At 39.9% G+C, this 24525-nt stretch overlaps 1 pseudogene; it reads left to right on the top strand.

The window, feature by feature from the left end:
* Positions 1–1286: 1286 nt before the first annotated feature.
* On the top strand, positions 1287–24152 carry LOC116675453 (troponin T, slow skeletal muscle-like; annotated as a pseudogene).
* The last annotated feature ends 373 nt before the right edge of the window (positions 24153–24525 follow it).

Below are 24525 nucleotides of genomic sequence, written 5' to 3' on the forward strand. Positions count from 1 at the left end.
AGTGGTCATAAAACGTTCCTGGATAGAACAAATGAAATCAAAAGTGTTAATTAGTGAGCTTTAGAAGTGCTAGTAGGAAGGTTGTGTATCCTTAGGGGACAGCCAGGCCAGCTTTGTTTTTTAATACTCGGTCAGAAAGAGAACAAACGTATTTCCCAAATCTGAAGCTATTTTCTATCTATCTATCTTCTTTGTAGTTACAACTGCTGAGGCGTATGGACACTGCAGTATGTAGTAGTATGTAATATTATTGCATCTATCCCTCCTTTCTCTTTTTTGAATCTGTCACAGCGAAATCTTTAATAAGGTTTTTGCTCCTCTACTGTTTGTCGGTTACAAACCGACCGTTAACACAAGATAACCTCTCACATGTCCAAACCAGACTCCTTTTAAAATTCAGATCATTTTAAAACCTTTTGCCGCGACAGTTAACATACTATCTTTAATTCAACATCACCTTCTGTGTATATGATAACCATAGGGGGGGTTTCTGAATAATAGTGTGAGAGGACTTTCTGTTCAGGACTCACCACCAACTGTTCTAGCTGTCTCTAACTCTAACGTCTCTAAAGTAAGCTCTCTAAAGTCTGGGTTCTTATTGAAGCGGGAGGTCAGGGTTTTCTCTGGCTCAGAACATTAAGGGGGGTCTTTTGAAGTGTGCAGTCTATTTAGCCCACATGTACTGTACCTTCTGCTTCCTCGTTCTACTTCCCGTTTCCTCCTCTGGTCGTCAATCCCTACCTCAGCTTTGTCTCAGTCTTGTTTCCATCTTCTACTCACCACAGCTTGTGTAGTGGAAGATTTATTGAATTAAAGTACAATAACCATTGTCTTTTAACAAACTGCTTTTTCTCTGTAGCCTCTTGCTCTTGCCATTTCTTCACTGCCAGCTTTCTCTCCTTCCATCCATCCCACCCTCCCTCTTTGTTTTGTCATCCCCCTCTCCACCTGCCCTGTGGCACCTCTCCATTTGTGAGTGAGGTGAGGTCATCCCTCTGTTCTCCCTAATCCTACGAGGTGCTCGTCTTTCTGCCTCTGCTTAATCCGCCTGTGGCCCCTAGCCCTGACCACACACACACACACACACACACACACACACACACACACACACACACACACACACACACACACACACACACACACACACACACACACTTGCACACTCACAGTTATATTTGTAAGGTATACTCAGACATCCAGTAATTCTCACATCATCCATACTACACACCCACATTCATGCAGCCCCCCCCCCCCCCCACACACACACACACACAAACACAGTGCCCCTCAACCCCTCTGTATAAAATTCCTTCTCTCTGTATAATAGCCATTCTGTCTGTCTCTGTCCCTCTGTCTGTCTCTTGTGTCTAGTGATACCACACCTTCATACAGGTACGTCTGTCTGTCTGTCTGCCTGCCCTTTAATATGTGTCCTCTCTATTGTCTTGTTTTCATAAGACAGTAGAATGAGATTAATGTATAATTTTTGAAGCAGCTGTTGTTTTCCATTCATTTTATTCATCGTAGTGGACACTTTGTTGCATCTTTTCAGTTTTGTCAGTACTGTACTTTGAAAACTCTTCTTTGCTCCAGCTTGAGACACACTTGCCAATCAGCAAAAAACTAAATTTAAATTTAACCAAATTTTAAGGTTTCCAACGTGACATGTGTGTGCTGAGCTTGATTTTGCAATTTCAAATCGTGGGTGTCTGAGCATTCCTGAATGCACCACAGTGGAAGAATCTCTAATGACAATAGACAATCAATTCAATCAATTGACAATTAATTACAAGCAACATTCAAGTATCAACAAGTTAATTTAACAGTTTTTAAATGAATGGAAATCCATGGCTAGCTAACTGTAACCATGGTAATGGTCCATTTTTGTGATTTTAAACTGCTTATTGCTGATCATAAATTCCCTGATAAATGAAAGCAGTACAATGGCAAAAAAAAGAAAAAGCTGTATGTGTCTGTCTTTGTTTTAAGAAAAGTAGACCATAGTTAATGGGTCTTTATATCCAAATTACCCAAACACATTTTCTATTTCTATAATTTATATTATCTAGCAACGGCAAGGATTTCTGCTTAATTTTAAGTTTGTAGATATCTGCCAACAGGATGGAAAGATACGATGTAAAAACATCTTAATCTGTGCTTGCACGTCTCGATAGACTCTTGGCTGCCTTGTTTAAACTATTCCATTTTCTGTGTTTTATTATTTTATTTTATGTGTTATTTTATGTGTCTCCCTTTTTCTGTGTTATCATAGCAGGCCCTCAGACTGACATGTGCAAACCACACAGCAGCTTTATTGTGTACATTGGGTGATTTAAATGTCCTGTGGTCCAGTAGGGAAGGGTATCATTCTGTAGCCCAGACGCAGGATGAGGTCTAACACAGCCGCAAACAAGGTTCCAACTTGGCTACTTGTGCCAAACTATGTCCGTTTTAGTTTTAAAAGCTTTCAACAGATGAAATCATCAAAACCACAGCACTTTTATAGCTTGCATTTCTTTCTTTAGTGCTTGTCATGAAATGTCTGGCAGTTACTTTACAGCTTTAATGAGTACCGTACTCTGTCTGTATTACTGACTAAAACCCTTCAGGGACATTTCAGACTAAATGCCAGTTAACTTTTATGGTGATGGCTTGACAAAAAAGATTTTAGGTGAGTGGTTACGATTAGGAAAAGTGTCCGTGAAATGGATGGTCTATGTAAAAACTGTACAGCCTACCACCCTTCACATTGTTCCTTTGCTTTTTTAGTCACCGCCACATACACAAATGCTAACAGTATGAGCTCAGGCTAGCTGACTTTAGCACTCAGAGGAAAGCAGAGGGTGTGCAGTTTGGTGTGTGTGTGGATATTACAATACATTTTAATGTCAAGCAACATAGTGGTTATTCTGCCAAATTGTTTTTTGAAGTGAATAAAAGACATAACCAAACTCAAACCCAGTTCTTTATAACACTTCCCTTTTTTAACACTTCTCTCTTACTCCACTCTACAATTTATTAAAGCCAACAGTAGATTTTCTTAAAAGGACTGTTGCACACCCATTCTTCTCTACTACACACACACACACACACACACACACACACACACACACACACACACACACACGTTGCCCTTGACTAAAACTAAAATAAACCCTACCAAGGCCTGAGCCTGTAGGACTTCTCTCCCAAATCCCCTGTTAGACCCCCCCCTCCCCCCGCCCCCCTTCTCTTCATGAAGCTCCAAACGGGCAGTGTCTGACTGTACCGACACAGGAGCTGAAATGAGCACCTCTCATTCATCCATCCATCATTTCTCCCCTCCGTTACTATCTCCATCAATCATGTTCTTATTCATAGGTCTTACCTCCACACACCTTTTGAGTAAGTCCTTCCCTCTGCGTTTAATATTATACTGGCAGAGCATTTATGCAAGACTATAGGCCCTAATATATATATATATATATAAATATATATATATTTGTATATACCATTATATACCATTGTCTTTTCTTAAAGAAACAGTGGATATAAACTTTTTTAGTTTGGTAAGACATCTGACAGCTGCTGCACAGTAAAAGTTTGACTACAATAGCTGGTTAGCTTATCATTCACTGGAAACAAGGAAACAGACAGCCTGGCTCTGTCCAGTGGAAACTAAACCCTCTTGATTATTTACACTTCCAGCAGTTTGGAGGAACATTGTCATTTATTTGGGGGGGTGTTTCTAATAGCCAAGTCTGTGTTTTTGGTATTAGCCAACTCCTGTGGGAGTAATCTGGCTCTTTGGATGGTGCACATGCACAAAAAAGATATATAACACAACAAAGGAAAGGGAAAAAGCCAGAAAGCATTATATGAGCACAATACATAATACGTTATAATAAAATATTGAACATAGCTGCTTAACTCAACAGAAAAGCAAGTAAAAAAACAATGTGGTTTTATGATATGAGACTATCAGATTAGTTCTTGCCGTTGTAACTCTCTGGAGCACTATTTAGTGAAGACGCTTAATAAGAAAGGAATGAAGGATGTGGAACAAGTTAAAAACTGGGAAGGCTGGAACTGCTTTATAAACCTCTATATAAACAGAAACAGAGAGAAGATTAATAACAGCGCATGGAAGATTGAAGAGTTCTTGTTGTGCAGTTGAAAGGACTGCGGGTACGCAGCTATGCCAAGCTGGCTCTGGCATGGCAAAGGGCACGACAACAGACAAGTGAGAGAGAAGCCAGAGCATTCAACAACAGTTAGCACCCTGATGAATTCAAGCACACAGTCACAGGGTCACTCTAAATTCTTCCTTACAACAGAAAGATAGAGATGGCGGAGGAGAAGGGTAAAGGGATAATAGAAGGAAATTGGGGTTTCTGATAAAGTTTATTTCCTTTTAAAATCAGACTTGAACAGAAACAGATTCTTACAAGCAACTGTTATACTCCACATAACGGAGTTAATGGGACCTTTGAGCTGTACCAAAGCACTCCAGCCAAACTGATGCCAGATTCCCTTTGGTTTATCAGTTGCTCAGTGAACATGTCAAACTGTGAACCCGGTTAAGACGAAGGTCATCTTTCACAAACCTTAAGGTTCAGTGTTTTAAACTAAATCTAATCTGTCAGAAACACCGGGACATAGAGAGAAAGGGTGAGGTCAAAAAAGGGGAGAAGGGACAGAAACTACTAGAAAGAGAGAGAAACTCTATCTCCTCTGGTGTTTCTGCGTTTAACCCTTGTCACATTCTCACCTGTTGTCGCTTCATCAATCTCCCTGCTTCCCCTGCCAGGAAGGTGTCAGTGCACAGTGCGTCTGTCTGTCTGTCTGTCTGTCAGTCCATCTGTCTGTCTGCACGTGGTTTTAATGCCAGGACAATGGCAGCATTGTGGGACCATTTATAGCTTAAAACCTTGACAGTGTGCATTGAATCTCTCAGTGCTTATCTGTCTCTTTTTCCTATCTCCAAAGTGAATAATTACAGGAGAACAGGATCTGCCACCTTTGATTTAGCAATGACAACTCAGTCATGTACTAATGCACAGCCAAGCTTGCATTTACGTCACATGGGTTGCTTGGTATTTAAAAAACATTTGTTTTTAAATGTTCTTAATCTACTAGCCAGTAACTTTTTTTATAATGTTACCAAACACATCTAATAAATTGTAGCCTTCGACACAAAGTCCAGCTGAGGCTGATGTCATTTGTTTTTCAGGCTTTTCTTATGAACCATTCATACATATAGATACAGAAAGTAAAGCACTGTAATCTGTATGCATTTGGTGAAGTTTTTGCTCAATGCAACATAAAGACTGTTGCTGCTGTATAAAAATGCTGTGAGCTGCGTAGGGAAGAGGTCGGGGTGGCTCAGTCATAAAACACAGCACTTTCAACCCTGGGAGCGGAGTTCACTTCTCAGGGAAAACAACAGACTTTCACCCAGGAAAGGCGTGTTTGTTCCTTGGGATTGTTTAAAATTCAAAGCACGGTCTGTTTCCTAAACTTAACCGGTCGTTTTAGTGTCTATAAACGTATGTTTTGCCATTGCATGTTGTCACTTTTTGTGGGCTAAACATAACTGCCACGGGCCGTGAAAGGACCGTCATCTCACGGTGCCCTAACCCTAACCCCTAACCCTAAATAAAATGTATTAAAACGTTGGAATAGGGCAGGTGTGGAGGACACCTTTCATCTAAAGTTTTAGACTCTTGCTGACCATCTTGTCCAGTGGTTCTTTTAACCCACTTTTAATACCTGTGTACCTTTTTGTATGAATTTTTAGATAACCAAACCTAGTTTTTAAGGTTTTAAAGTGTCCTCCCAAATCAGTGCTCCCCTTGTGCCTGTGCCCCTCGTAGCACCTATCCCGGGCGCTGCGTTTTAACCCCAACCTAACCTCTAACCCCTAACCCAGTAACCAGCTCAACTCAACTACTAACTGCCACTGATACGACAGACAGCTCACCAAGCTTTGGAGCCGGCATCATTTGATTAGCCGGCGCTCGCCTAATTTTGTAGGATGTCACCCAAAGTGCTGTGCATACATTTTCCTACGATATTGTACAAACCCATTCATGAGATTGCAATGTTGTCCATAAACTACAGTATGGGACAACTTCAAATTTAGAGCGAATGATGGCGCTAGACGAAGGTGAGGACATCCCTAAAAGCTGATACACTTCATCCTGAAGGGAACAACAATGTCTGTACCAAACTTCTGTTCTTCAGATGGTTCTATTCTCCTATCCATTCATGATCTTCCTGAGTTTTTTTTTTTCTCTTTATTGCAGCCATGTCAGATGTAGAAGAGGAGTACGAGTGAGTAGAGCATCTCTCAGTTGTTTATTTCAATGCAAATGCATTTTACTCCCATCTTTAAAAATATCATTTGAGTAATTGTACATTTTTATACCCAACTTGTATATCTGTTTTTGCATTCTTTCCTTTGTATTTGTTTATTTATAAATAATTTGTTCTTAATCTAATCTATCCTATTTATTATTTCATGTATATTCTGTATGTGTGCTATGTGTCTGATATTTTGCTGCTGTTGCACTGAAATTTCCCATTTGAGATCAATAAAGTCTATGTAATCTAATCCCTGTAATGTTAACTGATGGATGTGTTTCTTTGTTCCTTTTCCTCCCATCCCTCCAGGGAGCAGGGTAAGTTGTGTCTATATTTGTCACATACTTTGTGTCTCTCACAAATACAATGATCAACATCAACAAAGCTTTTATTATGAGACATGAAACTATATTCATTTCTCTGGGTCTCCTTCTCCCAGAGGCTGAAGAGGAGCCCGAGCCTGAGGAACAGGAGGAGACTGAGCACACAGAGGAGGAGAGAGGAGGTAAGGAAGCCTCCCAGACTGCAAAGCAGTCTTACAGGACAGTTCCCGGTTGTAAAGCAAAAGTCTGGAGATAAAAACTAGTTTGGTCAAATGTGTTAAAGGACGATTCAAAGGTTTGAGAATGTGATAACATTTTTTTACAAGAGATACATGTCTTTCCTTGTTTTAAAAAAGCTCTCAAACAGCCAAGCAATTGTTCCCTGGGTTTTCACTGGCAGCTGAAATAACAGAACAGCTTAGCGAGCGGTATGAGTACTGACGGCGAAAGTGTTCCCCGCTTTCTCCGCTCTTCCAAAGTTGACTTTGACGGTCCCTGTCTATAGTCAGTGTCATTTCCTGCGCATTTGCATGAAGTTGAATCCAGGCAACTTAATGCAAATGAGGAGCAGGCGGCTTGCCACTCAAAATGTTAGGATTATGGAAATGGGGGCCCAAAAATGGCCAGTGGTGAGTTAGAGAATTTTAATAAATAAAAAGGGATACAACAAAAAGTGTCCTGAAGAAAGCAGGCAAAGTAGTACCAAAATGCTGAGGAACCAAAAGACCAGGCATAAAAAATACAGGAAGACTGAGACAAGGGGGGTAGACATACACACACAGTGATCTGACAACAGACAAAGACAGCGCTTAGACTAAATACACAACGTAACGAGGGGGAAACAAGGGACAGGTGACGAAGAACAGCTGAAACATCAGGGCAAGGCAGACAATCACAAAGGCAAACACAAAGCAGGAAGTAAAACAAGACATGACATGGGAGGAACAGAGACTACAAAATAAAACAGGAAACTGAAGCATAACAGACACAAGGATGAAAACAGGGTAACACGCAACAGAGAACACAGGAGACAGGTAGAAACCAACCAGGAACCGGGGAATAAATGAACACAATAAAAACAGTAAAAACTATAACAGACAACTACAACCACAACAATTTGTTTTATACTGACGGTTGTCGATCTGAAATAAGGACAGATTTAGCAACTGCATAGCCAATTTATTGCTTGAAATGTTTTCAGAAACAAGTTTTGGTTAACTACTTTTGTAAAATGAGAGATTGTATTCTAAACGCAGACGGCCCCACTTGAAAGATTCGACCAATCAGGTGCAGCCATCGCGGTTGTAGGTGGGTGTGGCCTGTTTTCTTTGCTTGTCAGTGGTCAGTGAAGAGAAACCAACAATTGCTGTTGGCAAGCCCACTAGCATGCAATGTTGGGAAGCGGGACGATCCCATCTGTGAAAACAACGTGTATATGGACATGTACCATGAGTCGACTTTTGCAGAGCAGTAACCAATGAGAGGGCAAATTCCTTAAAAATTAAAACAATGTGATGTTCCTATATATAGCTTACTTTATGATATGTCTCTGTATGACTACATGAATGTTAATAGCTAGCTTTGCAGAGGGTTGCCCAGGCAGTTGGTTTTCCTTTTAGATTTTGTACATATATTTGTTTAAGTGGTAGTAGTAACTTTAGCATTGTAGCAATGACAACTAGCTGGTTGCTTGCAATATATGACGTTATTTAAACTAAACTCAACTTTTAAGTGTCAAAGTGTGTGACTGGAGTAGGAAACTTACCACATGGTTTGTGTTAGGCCGGATAGAAACTAATAGAAACGTATCTACACCAACAACAAATTCTTAGCCGAACGTGCATCATTGTGGTGACAAAATTCCGCTTGGAAGTCGCTGTGAGTGACTAAGACAGCAGAGTTGCAGTTGAAAAAAAGCTGCCTGTGGAAACCCAGTGTAACTTTGTGCGTTATGGGTGATGCTGTAATAAATCTGACCTATCAATTTCCCCTCTATCCTGCTTTCCCATTGGCTGGTTGGGCCACTGTGCTGGTACGGGCTATCAGAGCACCATGAGTACCAAGGTATGGTGACAAGCATGCCCATTACTCACACACACTGACACCATTTGACACAATTTAGGACTAGACTTTAAAACTTTTCTATTTTTGTTATTGCCACTCTTCATTCTAACCCCAACCGGCCCGTCAGACACCGCCTACCAAGAGCCTGGGTCTGACCGAGGTTTCTGCCTAAAAGGAAGTTTTTCCTCGCCACTGTCGCACTGTTGCTTGCTCTGGAAGAAAATAGAACTGTTGGGTCCTTGTAAATTCCGGAGTGTGGTCTATCTGTAAAGTGTCTTGAGATAATTCTTGTTATGAATTGATACTATAAATAAAATTGAATTGAAATTGAATTGAATTAAACCCAATGCATTGGAAAGTTGTATCTAGAAGAGGATGTAGAATTCCTGATTTGAATGAATCAAACGTAGATCGATGAGGATGAAACTGTGTGGATATTTTTTCTGCATTGTATTTTAATAGCAACTATAAATGGTGAAATAGGTCGTCATGACTCATACAGTACCACATGCAAGGATAAAAACAGAGGCTGAGTCCTTACCACAGCAGCTGCGGGTATGATTCTGATTCAGATTCCCTCTCTCTCCCCTTCCTGTCTTCAGCTGTCATGTCAAAAAAGGCCTAAAAAATGTCCAAACAATCATTAAAAATAATGCTTAGAAACTGATAGAGTTCACTCCATCTTCACTATTTGGTGAATATAGTGGTGTACATTTTTCTCAGGAATGGTAAAGACCAAAACAAAGCGGAAAGGAAAGTGAACACTGAATATTTCAATCAATCAATCACCATGTATTTACATAGCACTTTACAATAACCAGCAGGTATCCAAAGTGCTTAGCATCAGAAACCAAGAGTAAAACAACATATCATACAATAAAAAAATGAAACATAGAAAACAGTAAAAACAGAAGAAGTTATATAGAAACAGGAGAGAGAAATTGTCTGGTATTAAAAACCACTCTTAACAAATAAGTTTTGAATTTGGACCTAAAAAGAGCTACATCTTTAATCGACCAAATATCAGGGGGTAACTTGTTCCAGAGTCTCAGGGAAGATCACCCCACCGTTTCTACCTGAACCTTGGGACTTCTTAAACCGGTTGATTTGGTTGGTTGACGCAGGGTTAAAATCTCCAACAAATACTCCGGCCATTTAAGGCTTTGAAAACAAACAACAAAATCATAAAATCAATTCCAAAATACACAGGGAGCCAATGCAGGGTGTAGAGAACAAGAGTGATGGGTGCACGTCTATGTATTTGTTAAAAAGCGAGCAGCAGCATTTTGCTGTTGAAGTTGAAGACATCAGATGGACATCTGATTCAGACCAACATAAAGAGAATTACAGTAATCCAACCTTGAACTAATAAAAGCATGAATCGCCTTTTGTAGATCATGCCTGTTAAGGAAAGGCTTAACTTTATCAGGAGACAAAGCTGGAAAAAGCTCATTCTAACAACATTACTGATCTGCTTGTCAAACGTCATGTTGCAATCAAAAGTAACCCCAAATTTCTGACAGTTGGCTTAAGGCATGAAGCCAGGGCTCCCGAACTCAAAGCTGGACCGTTTGGCCTGCCTAAAGTACTGAAGATGATACACTCAGTTTATTATTATGACCTGACCAGAAACCTGTCTTGTCAATAATCCATATTTGCATTATGTAATAATGCATGTGCACAGAATGTTCCACAAAACTACATGTCCCTACAGCCACGCTGGGTGGTACATATTAGTGCCAGTGAAGGCTGTGGCTCTCAATGCTTGATGGGAAATTATAGTTTTAAAGAATAGTTTATTACTGTGGGAAATATTTACTTTCTTGCCGAGAGTAAGATGAGGAGATCGACACCAATCTTAGACGTATCAATCTTTTAATTTAATTTAGGGCAAGAAAGCAAATCAGCATATTTTCCAAAATGTCTAACACTTTTTTTCAAGCGTGCTGCCTATGTAGTACCAGATAGTAACTTGGGACTTCTTTCAATCATTCCACACTTCTTCTTCCTTCCTAATCTCCTCATGTCCCCCCCGCCCTTATCTTTGACTGGTTTTTCCATTCTTTTCATTTCTGCCTCTCGATCACCGGGTGTGTGAGTTTCCTCCTCCCTTCCTTTGGTTCTTTACGTCTTCATTTCTTAATTCTGAATGAATTTCATTCCCCTCTCAACTTATCTTCTAACTATTTTCATTTTCCCCTGTATACCTGTTTTTCTTTTCTTTCTTCCATACTTCCTTTCCTCATCCCATCTTCTCTAATGTTCTCTTCTACCTTTTCTATTCCCTTGCTTTCCTCATGTGTACTTTTCACCCATTAATAATGACTCCGTTGGTGCTCCATGTGTTGTTTTTGTTACCCTCCTTCCATCTTTCATTCTGTCTTCATGTAGTTGCTCCATCAGATCAAGATGCCCAGGAGGAAGGTGAGAATGGTCACAAGAGTGTAAGGCTGCAGCGTGGAGACCTCCTGTCTCATGCACCTCGTCTCATGCCCTCCTGGCTGGTGCCGTCCCCAATCTTTGACTTTTCAAAATAAAAGCTCACAAACTCTGATTTTTTAAAATAAAAGCTCACATCTGGTCCGCTATGTCTTTATACTTTGTGTTTTGGATGTTTTTGAACTAAGTAGTATGACAATCATGCTAATTACTACAATTATTTTTTCAGCAGAGTGTATGGCTGCAGCCTAGAGACCTCCCAGATAAGCTAATCCCTTGCGTCTCATTCCCTGCTCCGGTCTCATGCCTTCCCGTCTCATACCTCTCAAAAATCATAAATCATTTAAAACTGCATCAGCGTTTAACGTTGATGTTTGTTTAAGCCATAGCCCATGAGAGGGTTTAATTTCGAGGTCCAAAAGGCGCATCACTGAAGTGTAGGCTCCTCAAGTGTAATATTGTGATTGATACAACAACGGTTACCAAAAAATAAGTGATAATCAATCTGTATTCAATAGCAATTCGCTATTGAAATACAAAAAGAAATGACAGAATGTCCCTTCCGGTTTAATCAGTCAGACGATTGGAGCTGTAGTTTGTAGAGACAAATAAAGAGTAAATACTTTGTAATACTGAGTAAATAAATCCCGCACATATAAACACAAAACTGCTTTGCTAGTTCCATCGTGTTGTAACTAAGACGTCTGCTAAAAAATAAAGTGATTGCCCTACTGTTTAGTTCAAAAACACCAAAGTATGAAGACATAGTGGAGCAGACGTAAGCTTTTATTTTGAAAAGTCAAAACTCTGGCATGGCACCAGCCATCCCGGGCATGAGACGGGAGCCATGTGACAGGAGGTCTCCAGGCTGCAGCCATACCCAGCTTGAAATGATGAAGGGATTAAAGGGGTTTTCTTTTTTTTGCTCAGCCCCATGTTGGTCGCTTTTTATTTACCTCAGATTAATTATCCAAAATATTGAAATTATCTACAGCCAATGGACATGGGCTTTACTTTATCAGGGATCCGCGGGGTCTGAATAAGCACTTAACTGCAAACTTAGCAAATTTAGCATCCATTCCTCGTCAGCTACAGCCTGTCCCAAAAAATGAAAACACACTAACACTAGCCTTACTAAACGTCAGGTCTTTGGCAGGAAAATCATTTTTAATCAATGATTTTATTACTAAGCACAATCTAGATTTTATGTTTTTAACTGAAACCTGGTTAGACCATAATAACAGCGCTGCTGTTCTCATCGAGTCAGCTCCCCCTAACTTCAGTTTTATGAGTGAGAATAGAGTGAATAAGAAAGGAGGTGGAGTCGCCATTCTGTTTAATGACTCATTCCACTGTACGCAAATATGTTATGGAAATTTTGTTTCTTTTGAATATGTTGCTCTTCAATTAAGATCTTCCCCTCAAGCGATGTTTCTAAATATCTACAGGCCACCTAAATATTGTGCAACCTTCATTGATGACTTCACTGAACTGCTGTCTATTATCTGCATTAACTTTGATTGTGTAATCATTGCGGGTGATTTTAACATTCATGTTGACAGCCCCCAGGACAGGGGGACAAAAGAGCTGTGTTGTGTTTTTGAGAACTATGGACTGACTCAGCATGTGACGGAGCCCCCCCAATAAGGGGCACACTCTGGACTTGATTGTCTCCAAAGGTCTGAACATTTCCAAGGTTTGTGGTGACTGACGTTGCTCTCTCAGATCATTCCTGTGTTTTCTTTAACGGCACTATCTCTGTGCCCAAAAGTGTCCAAACAAAGATAATCAGAAAACGGTATATCACTGAAAACACCAGTGACACATTTATTCAGCTTTTCTCCTCCACACCAGCCCTCTCTGGGCTATCAGTCAGTGAGCTTGTAGATAATTTCAACTGTAAAATCACAAATGTTATTGATGCCATTGCTCCCACTAAGGTCAAAGTTGTATCTGGTAAGAAAAGATCTCCATGGAGAAATGTCCTACTGGTGAGAACAGAAAAAAGAGAGTGTAGGAAAGCTGAACGAAGGTGGCGAAAAACAAATCTCCTGGTCCATTATAACTCCTATAAAGAGAGACTTCGCATTTATAATTGGAACTGAGGAATGCAAGAAGGTCCTTTTTCTCTGATATTATCTCTAGAAACAATAATAATTCCCGTGCTTTGTTTGCTACTGTTGATAGGTTAACAAACCCTCCAGTACCAGTAGCATCTGAACTTTTATCTACCAAGGCCTGCAATGACTTTGCCTCCTTCTTCAAAGACAAAATTCAAAAGATTAGACAAACAGTCAGTGCCTCCATATCAAGTCCAGGATATGTGTTGTCACAGTGTTCAAGCAAAAATAGTTCCAATATGACAGAATTTCACACGATCAACCATACAAACCTGGAGGACATTATTCAACATCTGAAAACCTCGACCTGTTGCCTTGATGTTCTACCAACGGGACTTTTCAAAAATGTTTCCAATTGTTTGACTTCTGATCTTCTACAGATTGTGAACACATCTCTTCTTTCAGGTATCTTTCCACAGGCCCTGAAAACTGCAGTAATCAAGCCACTCTTAAAAAGAACAACCTAGACAAGTCACTAATGAGCAACTATAGGCCAATATCAAACCTTCCGTTTTTAAGTAAAATCATTGAAAAGTAGTCTTTCAACAACTCAACCATTTCTTGTCACTAAGCAACAGTTTGATACCTTTCAGTCGGGTTTCCGACCACACCACAGCACTGAAACGGCTCTTGTCAAAGTCTTTAATGACATCCACCTTAACACAGATAATGGCAAAATTTCAATCTTAGTATTACTTGATCTCAGTGCTGCATTGACACGGTCGACCACGATATACTACTAGACCGATTGGAAAACTGCGTTGGCCTTTCTGGCTCAGTACTAAACTGGTTTGAATCCTACCTAAAGAATAGGGATTACTTTGTGTCTATAGGTAATTATGCATCTGAGCGTACAAATATGACGTGCGGAGTTCCGCAAGGCTCCATTCTGGGGCCTCTTCTGTTTAACATCTACATGCTTCCACTGGCTCAGATTATGGAGAAAAACAAAATAAGTTACCATAGTTATGCGGACGACACACAAATTTACATAACCTTATCGCCAGGGGACTATAGTCCAATACAAAACTGACTAAGTGCATCGAACAAATTAACGGCTGGATGTGCCAGAACTTTCTGAAATTAAATGAAGGAAAAACTGAGGTGGTTGTTTTTGGAGCAAGAGAGGAACGATTAAAAGTCTGCGCTCAGCTTCAAACAACAATGTTAAAAACAACAGACAAAGCCAGAAATCTTGGTGTAGTCATGGACTCAGACCTGAACTTTAACAGCCACATTAAGACAATTACAAAGTCAGCCTACTATCACCTTAAGAATATATCAAGGGTTAAAGGACTTATGTGTCAACAGGATTTGGAAAAACTTGTCCATGCCTTTATCTTCAGTAGACTTGACTACTGTAACGGGGTCTTTACAGGTCTCCCTAAAAAATCAATCAGACAGCTGCAGCTGATTCAGAACGCTGCTGCTCGAGTCCTCACTAAGACCAAGAGACTGGATCACATCACTCCAGTTCTGAAGTCTTTACACTGGCTTCCTGTGTCTCAAAGAATTGATTTCAAAGTACTCTTGCTAGTTTATAAATCACTTAACGGTTTAGGTCCAAAATATATTGCTGATCTGCTACTACACTATGAACCACCCAGACCTCTCAGGTCATCTGGGACAGGTCTGCTTTCTGTCCCCAGAGTCAGAACTAACAGGGTGAAGCAGCTTTCAGTTTCTATGCTCCTCATATCTGGAATAAACTCCCAGAAACCTGTAGATCCGCTGCTACTCTCAGTTCTTTTAAATCAAGGCTGAAGACCTTTCTATTTGATGCTGCCTTTCTTTAAATGACTAATCATTTCTTTAAATTTCTTATGCTGCACTGTAAATTTTATTCTTGTGTTTTATGTTTTTCTTTGTTTTTAACTGTCTATTCATGTGTTTTACCGGTTTTTAATGCTTGTGATTTTTAACTGTTTTTACTTGTGTTTTATCTGTTCAACTGATTTTGTGTAAAGCACTTTGAATTGCCTTGTTGCTGAAATGTGCTATACAAATAAAGCTGCCTTGCCTTGCCTTGCCTTGCCTTGCCTTAAGAAGTTTTAAAAAGTCTAAAATTTCAAAATCAAAATTTTGTGTTCCAGGTCTTCTTTTAATTTTAAACGGGTCTTAATTTTCCTATGTCCATGCATCACTACCTCTAATGCTAATTTCCTTAAAACATTTTTTTAGCTTTCATGTTATTTGTCTCTTTTGGATTGTACCACAGACATAAAAGGGATTTTATGTTTTGGCTATGGGAAAGTGTCTAAAAATATACATTTAGTGATACTTTGCTTGAAAAAAATTAATTTAGGGCTGATGTTGTGTTAAAGGTCTTAAAATTAATTAATTATGGTCCTAAAAAGGTTGCAGAAACTTTTTTGCTCTCCTAAATAAAAAAATCTGTACCTATTTACCTTCATTCATTCTTTTATTTAGATATCCATTAGCAACAAATTCACATGCATTTAAAACAAGACTTAAGTGCAAAGGAACCTACTGTAATCAGCCATCATTTTTAAGAAAATATTTAAAATTGTGGTGTGGTCAAAGCCATGCGTTAACCTTATCTGGAAAGCAAAGTGTGTATAAAAATGATGTCCTTGCTCTTTTGTTTTGTTAGAACTACTAAAAACTCCTAAATTACCTTTTCTTGTCTCAGTCCCATGCTTGTTGTGTTTTCAGTCACATTAATAACTTTATTAACAACTTTCAGATTTTGTAATTCTTCTTCCGCATATTTGGGGGAAACATTTTTGTTCAAAAGTATAATCAATCATTTTTGCTTGTCTTTCTCTCTTTCATCAACAGAGGAGCGCCCCAAACCCAAGTATGTTCATATTATTTTATTGTGTTTGCAAGGTTATTTTTTCAATTATGTAATATTCCCTTAATCCCCTTTTGAGCCTTTAAAAAAAACGTTTTGTGCTTCCTTTATTTCATCAGACCTATGGTGCCTCAACTCGCCCCTCCAAAGATTCCTGAGGGGGACAGGGTGGATTTTGATGTGAGTCCTGGAAAGAGAATCAAACCAGATCACTTTTATTTTCTTTGTTTACTGACTTTGCATCTGCATTAAATGGGAACCACAGCTGTTAACCCTTGGGCTGCATTAGCTCAGTCTGTGGGGACTTGGCTTAGGAACCGAAGCAGTTGCCGGTTCAAGTCCCTGTACCGACCAGGGGCGGAGCTAGATGTTGTAAACAATTGTGGCTGAGCCCAGACCTGGGGGCGGGGGGTTTCCGGCATCTATTTTCAAGATAAGTGATAATAGAATGCCTAAAAATCTGTAAATCACTTGGGAAAGTTGCCAAGGAAAAGAATCATCCTGTAGAGCCTACATCCATTTTACTCACTGTACATCCACCTGTCTTCATCATTCTGAAACCTTAACACAACAAATGTTTAGGATGACTCCTTTACACATATATATACACATATATATATATATATATATACATTTACTGTATGTATATATATATATATATATATATATATATATATATATATATACACACACACACACACACACACACATATATATATATATATTATATATATATATATATATATATATATATACACACACACATATATACATATATATATATATATACATATATATATACATATGTATATACATATAATCCATTTTATTTTAACCATATCTAGTAAATGTAGAGATAATAGAATTAAAAACTCCCTTCTCCACCAGGACATCCACAGAAAGCGTATGGAGAAGGACTTACTGGAGCTGCATACTCTGATCGACGTCCACTTTGATCAGAGGAAGAAAGATGAGGAGGAACTCATCAGCCTCAAGGAACGAATCGTAAGTTCACTGTGATACACTAAGACTCTTATGGCTAATGTTGAAACATGAATGGGGCACTAGACACACACAAAAAATTCTATTGTAAATTTATTTCTTGTGTGTATACTGTAATTCACTTAACAGTGGAATCAGAGATTGTCCTGCAATGGGTAGGATCGCATTTCCAGATCTTGCTCCACAGCGCTGTGCAGGAGGGTCTTGCTAGTAAATGTGCTGTATTTACAAGGTGCCACCTGCTCATCAGATAAATATTCACACACATTCACACTCCAATGCGCAGTACCAGGGGCAACTCGGGGTTCAGTGTCTTGCCCAAGGACACTTTGACAATGACTGTAGGGGCGGGGATCGAACCACCAACCTTCAATTGGCAGGCAAACGCTCTACCACTGAGCCACAGCCGCCCCGCTAGTCCATATAGCATTCTGGGATGCTCATGCTCTGGTTTATTGGCATATATTTAAACCCATCATATTCGTCTTGGGCAGCGCCGCTAAGCATTGGAACGTGCAGAGGTGCCTCTGCAAGATAACCCCAGGAAGGAACTTTTTTTGGTGGAACATATGTACGTTAAAAGGTTGTTTTAGTTGCACAACAGAAAACAGAAAACAGAACAGAAAACAGAAAACAGCTAGCTAGACAGATAGTCTAGCTAGCTGTCTGGATTTACCCTGCAGAGATCTGGGGAGCAGGTAACCCTAGTCTTCAGAAATCCACCAGAGTTTAGAATGCCAACACAAGGAATACGTTGTTGATATAGACTAAGCAATAGGAGAACGTGGTTTTACTGCGTCATGTATCATGTCTACTTGTATCTTCACAGCAGTGGTACAAAGTTGCTATGTAATCAAGTACACATAAATACAAATTTGAGGTACTTTACTTGAGTGTTTCCAATTTTCCCTTTTTTGTTTCTACTTTCTTAAACATATTATAGAGAAATATAGAATGTACTGTCCATTTATCAGACAGCTTTAGTTACTACTTGCTCTGCTTTAAAGCTAACGCTATTAGATATTAAAACCATCATAAGTTTGTAAATACAATGCGTTGTTTGCATCAGTAGTTCCACCATATACAAACCCACTCTACTCTTCTTAGATGGTTCCATTGAAGTAACTGACTAGAGAAGTCAGTAAAAAAAAAATAAAATAATTCAATTGCAGAAACCTTTTTTTGTTTGTTTACTAACCCATTAATTATCTCACAACCCCCAGATTTATTTACCAAAACTTTGGAGTTGCCCGGCCCTATGTAAGGGATGCTAATGTCATATATAATAGTATATCAGTCACAGGCACCATTTGTACTGTAAAACATGTACTTATGCTGTACTTTTATACACTTTAATGTACATTTGGCAGATAATACTTGTGCACTTTTAACTTGGAAGGATATTAAATACGCGATTTTTACTTGTAATAGGGTGTTTCTTATATACTTCTAATACTTCTTCTGCTACTGCCGCACCACATCAGAATGTTGTCTCTGAACTAAATGACTACAGGCCTGTCGCCCTGACATCTGTAGTCATGAAGTCCTTTGAAAGACTGGTGTTGGCCCACCTGAAGGACATCACAGTCCCCTTGCTGGACGTCCTGCAGTTTGCCTACAGAGCTAACAGGTTGGTGGATGATGCAGTCAACTTGGGACTGCATTACATCCTGCAACACCTCGACTCTCCAGGGGCTTATGCAAGGATCCTGTTTGTGGACTTCAGCTCGGCGTTCAACACCATCATCCTGGACATCCTCAGCACCACACTCTCCCAGCTCACTGTGCCAGCCTCCACCTGTCAGTGGATTACAAACTTCCTGACTGACAGAAGGCAGCAGGTGAGGCTGGGGAACATCACATCCAGCACACGGACTATTAGCACTGGCTCCCCCCAGGGGTGTGTTCTCTGCCCACTGCTTTTCTCCCTCTACACCAATGACTGCACCTCAGGAGACCCATCTGTTAAACTCCTGAAGTTCGCTGACAACACAACCGTCATCGGCCTCATCCGGGACGGTGATGAGTCGGCCTACAGACGGGAGGTGGATCAGCTGGCTCTCTGGTGCAGTCAGAAAAACCTTGAGCTTAACACGCACAAGACTGTGGAGATGATCGTGGACTTCATGAAGAGACCCTTCACTCTTCCCCCCATCACCATACTCAACAGCCCTGTTTCTGCTGTGGAATCGTTCAGGTTTTTGGGATCCACTATATCTTAGGACCTTAAGTGGGAACCCAACACAGACACCATCATCAAAAAGGCCCAGCAGAGGATGTACTTCCTGCGCCAGCTCAGGAAGCTCAACCTACCTAAGGAGCTGCTGGTCCACTTCTACACAGCCATCGTCCAGTCTGTCCTCTGCACATCCATCACTGTCTGGTTTGGATCTGCCACCAAAAAAGACAGGAGCAGACAACAACGGACAGTAGGACTGCAGAAAAGATCATCATTGCCAACCTGCCCTCCCTTCATGACTTATACACATCTAGAGTCAGGAAACCGGCAGGAACCATCACTGCAGACCCATCTCACCCCGGACACAATCTGTTCCAGCTTCTCCCCTCTGGTAGGCGCTACAGAGCACTGTACGCCAAAACCAACAGATTCAGGAACAGTTTCTACCCACAAGCCATCTCTCTGATGAACAGCTGACTTCTGACCCACAGTGTCAGGTTCAGTTCTGGTCAATAACACTGTAACACTGTCTCTACAGCACCTGTTTACTGGTTCCACTTATTATTACACTTCTTTAGTATTATTCGTCATTCTCATTCTCATATCTCACTTATTTATTTACTATTTACACACCATTCCCTTTCTCACATCTCACTTATTATTTGTTATTTATTCATCATTCTCATTTCCTATTTCAGAACTGTCCGTCATGTTCATACTGTTCATATTGTATTATAATAACATAATACTATTTATCCCAGGATCCTTGCACTATGCTCCATATTTAAATCATTTTATTGATTCTCTTTGTTCACTCATGCCTCTATATTGTTTCTGTTTAGAGTATGTATATATTGTGTATATATTGGTGTGTATATTTTTGTTTTGGTTGTTTTGTGTTTAAGCACAGTGTGAGCAACAATGCTCCCATGAAAAATTCCACGTATGTTCCTCATACCTGGCAAATAAAGCTGAGTAAGTAATTAATAACATATTTGTCAATAATCTTTGAATGAGTTGTAAAAAAATGCAGACATACAATGTAATAATGAATGATTTAATGTACTTTTTATCCCAATGCTGTTTCATGTTTAATAACTGCACCAAGCGGTTTATGGCTTGTTTGCTTTGCTTTTCCATCAGGAGCGTCGTCGATCCGAGAAAGCTGAGATCCTGAGGGTCAGAGCAGAGAAGGAAAAGGACAGACAGAACAGGATTGCGGTAACGCACGCGCACCACACACACACACACACACCACACACACACACAAAAAAGGTACAAATAAATCACCCAGTCCACACATATCTATATAGGCTGTAAACAGGCTCAATTTTTTCTCACATGTAAACCATTGTTAATTTATAAAATGTAAAAAGCTGCTTAACACAGCATAAAATCTCCCCTTCAGGTTCAAAACAATATAATTCAGGGGCGGAGCCAGGCATTGTAAACGTTCGGGGCTCAACCCAGATCTGGGGGCGGGGTGATTTTAACCCAGCTATATACTTTTTAAAGATAATTGATAATAGAATGCCTAGAATCTGTACATCATTTGGGAAAATCATAATAGTTGGCAAGAAAAAGAATCATCCTGTAAAGCCTACATCCCAGAGGTGGTTAGTTTATCTCCCATTGCTTGTAGACGAGTATGCCTGTCAGTTTTTTTTTTATTGTGTCTCGTCTTCAACTTTGCGAACGTGCTTGAAAACAGTGTTAACTTTTCCTGCTTCAGAGTCCTGATATAGTTCACAAATTTCAAAACTCTACTATTCCCAAAGAGGGGGTATATGTGCAGTAATAGAGCAAATGTAGGTTAAAGGAGAACTATGCAGTTTTTGTAGCTTAATTTACCTTAACTGAACAGCTTCAGAGTCAAATGGAATGGTTATCTTGTTTTTTGCGGGTTGGATTGTGGTCATCTCGCTTCTTCCTAGCGCATGTGAACGGAAAATCCACCCATGCGTGATATCAGGTCTCATGATGTAACAAATGGCTTCACGGCCTGCATACATACCCTACACGTCCCCGTTCAGGAACCGTCGACAATGATGTTCAGCATCTCTGAAATCAAGAAACACCCCGGAACAAAAACAAATCTGCGTCTTTCTACGATCTAAAGTGGCGTGCTCATCGGACTCAAAGCGCCAAGCCTAGGAAAGCATCCGTACATGAGCGCCACATGTGTCTTATTGACAGCTACTTTCATCCAATCTTAAGTCAGCACCGTGGAAACGCGGTGAGCATATTACCATATATGGAAGTTAACGTAGCTGGTAGCTGGTAAGTGGTAGCGGGACACCCACAAACAGAGAAACGTTTTATAGATGTTAATTGAGAGAGATTCACATGAAGAATGTGAAAATCTTTATTTAAATATTAAAAACAACTTTTTTTATAGTCAGATTTAACACTGAGCGACATTTTTCAAGTTTTTGTCAATCCTTTTTCAGGAGGAACGTCACAGAAAAGAGGAAGAGGAAGCAAGAAGAAGGCTGATGATGACATCAAGAAGAAGAAAGTGCTGTCTGGCATTGGAGCCAACTTCGGAAGCTTCTTGGCCAAGGTCTGCTGTTATTCTCAGTAGAGATCATGATAACCCTGATGATGATGATGATGATGATGATGATGATGATGATGATGATGATGTTGACTGTGCACTGCGTGTCTTCCCATCCCAGGCCGAGACAAGGAGGGGAAAGCGTCTGACAGGTAGAGAGATCAAGAAGAAGACTCTGTCCGAGAGACGGAAGTCGCTAGACATCGATAATTTGAGAGAAGATGCGCTCAAGTGAGCTTTGGATTTCTCTGCATGTAGCCTCATGAATGGGGTTGTAGTTAGAGTGATACTGAGTATCTAAGAGTTTAAATGGTGGTTTCTTTTTCCCCCTTCAAAATCAAAAACTCAAGAGCAAAGGTGTAAGGAATGGATTAAACAGTTTGTGTCTCCGCCAGCTTCAAACGTTAGCATGTCCAGCTAACTCATAACCCTTTTCCCACCAAAATTGACGTGTATATGCAGGTTTATAGAGACTTTCTCCCCTTGCCTGTAGACGAGATTGCCTGTCAGTTTTTTTTTTTTTATGTGTGTCACGTTCAACGACACACACAATTCAATGACGAATGCGCTGGAAAACTTTTAATTTTTCCTGTTACAGCTTCCCGATACAGTGTACAGAATTGCAAAACCCTCATACCAATCGCTCTGCGTTCACTGTCACGCTTTCAAGGCACAGTACGTGTCCACAAGTAGCCTCACTTCCATGCTTCTCATTCATTGTCTACGGAAGCAACCAGGGAATGCATTGTAGTAATCATCTCAACGACTTTCCAGAGACAGGGCAGCAAATTGATCCTCATTTGCAAAAAGTTATGATTCAGGCTAAATAATGCAGATGTGGGTCTAGCATGATTTGCTTCCTCTCAAAACTCCTGCAAATGTTATAAACTGATCATTGCCTATTTAAAATGAATTCAACAACTGCACAGCTGATTTCTCGCCATAAAATGTTCTTAGAAAACACACTTCGGTGAACTTTTTTGGAAAATAAGTGAAAGTTTCCAAAAAACAAGTTGTCATGCTGGTCTGTTTTGAAATCTGGAAGCATTCATTCAATCAGGTGCAGCCATTAGATAGGAGGTGAGAAGGTGTTGAAAGTTTAACACCAAACACCATGTAGGAAGGTGTAGCCTATTTTCTTGCTTGTCAGTGGTCAGTGAAGAGAAACTAATAACTGCTAGTGGGTGAGCCCATCAAGCATCCACTGCTTGAAAGCGGGGAGATTCCTGAGGGTAGGCATACAGTAGAAAGCAGCATGGAGGGCATGTAAAATGTTACGTGGTTATTCAGCCTCTCTTCAAACTCGGTGCCGACTAATTTATTGGATGTGCGCTGCTTGGGCGGAGATGGATGGAATTTGTGGCCAAGATCACAGAAGTTACAGGCGAGGTTGACGTCATGGTAACTCGCGTCATAGCATCCTGTGTCCCAGCCTCATAGACTGCTACAGTTCAACAACACAGACTGCTCCGTTAGAACTCCACACTCTGGGACGTTCTCTCAGCTGAGATGGACAGCATAGCGCTGCAGTGTTTCAGTGTGTATACAAAAAATGTCAGATTCATAGAAATAAAGTAGGTGGTAAAGTATGGTTCTTAATTTGATCTTTGTGTTTCCAAGGCAACGGGCCCAAGAGATGTGGAACTGGATCTACCAGCTGGAGTCTGACAAGTTTGACTTCATGGAGTACATGAAGCACCAGAAATATGAGGTACTGCTGGTACTTGCTAAGTCATGTTTTATTGTGTCATTTTTTATAGTATCATCTATATGTCCGTAGCTGTCCTATACTATATCATATACTATCTGTCTATCCATCTATCTATCTATCTATCTATCTATCTGGAATAGCTTTTGTATTGCATTACTGGAATCACTTTACTTTCATTTTGCACACTTGGAATTACTTTCTGCAAAAATGGCGAGAAAGAAAAAGCTTATTTAAGTATATTGCCCCATTTTTGATTCATGTCTGTGGCACATGCACGCAACAAAGAAGTGCACCTCTTTTTGTTGTAGTGGAATCTTGGTTTATGCTATATGAATAAATAATAAGACATGTCATAGACACTAGACACTAATTTAATTAGGTCATAATATCAGTGTGACAAACGTGTCTCTGTCAGGAGACAATTGTCTCCTGACTTTTATTCTTGACATATTAATATAATTATTGATTATAAAATAATCAGTAGTACTGATTCCTTTCATAATGGTTTTAATTCTTTTCCTATTACCTAAAATTCTGCTGTTTGCTTCCTGCAGATCACCGTGCTGCTGAACAGAATCCAACATGCTCAGAAATGTGAGTATAGTTACTTTATACGAAATATACTGTAAAATATGATAAACTTCAAAACTTCAACACCTGTTACATCCGTTCCTACTTTCCTCCTCTTTTCCTATCACAGTAAAAAGATCCATGGAAAAGGCAAGGTGGGGGTCGCTGGAAGTAAAGGGGGGGGTGGGGGGACCCTGATACAACCCAAACAAGAGGCAGTATAGGAATGGAGGAATCACACATTTCACCTTTGATGATCTTTTGGTGCCAGAGCTGCTCTCTAGGCATTTTCTGTGTATGTGTGTGTGTGTTAAAGATATTAAATGTTTCTTGATAAGATGTATGATAATAAAACAACATGCATCAGTTTGATTTGAGTTTTTTTTTTTGTTTTTTT

Source organism: Etheostoma spectabile, unplaced genomic scaffold (assembly GCF_008692095.1).
Source record: "Etheostoma spectabile isolate EspeVRDwgs_2016 unplaced genomic scaffold, UIUC_Espe_1.0 scaffold00001888, whole genome shotgun sequence".
Classification (NCBI taxonomy): domain Eukaryota; kingdom Metazoa; phylum Chordata; class Actinopteri; order Perciformes; family Percidae; genus Etheostoma; species Etheostoma spectabile.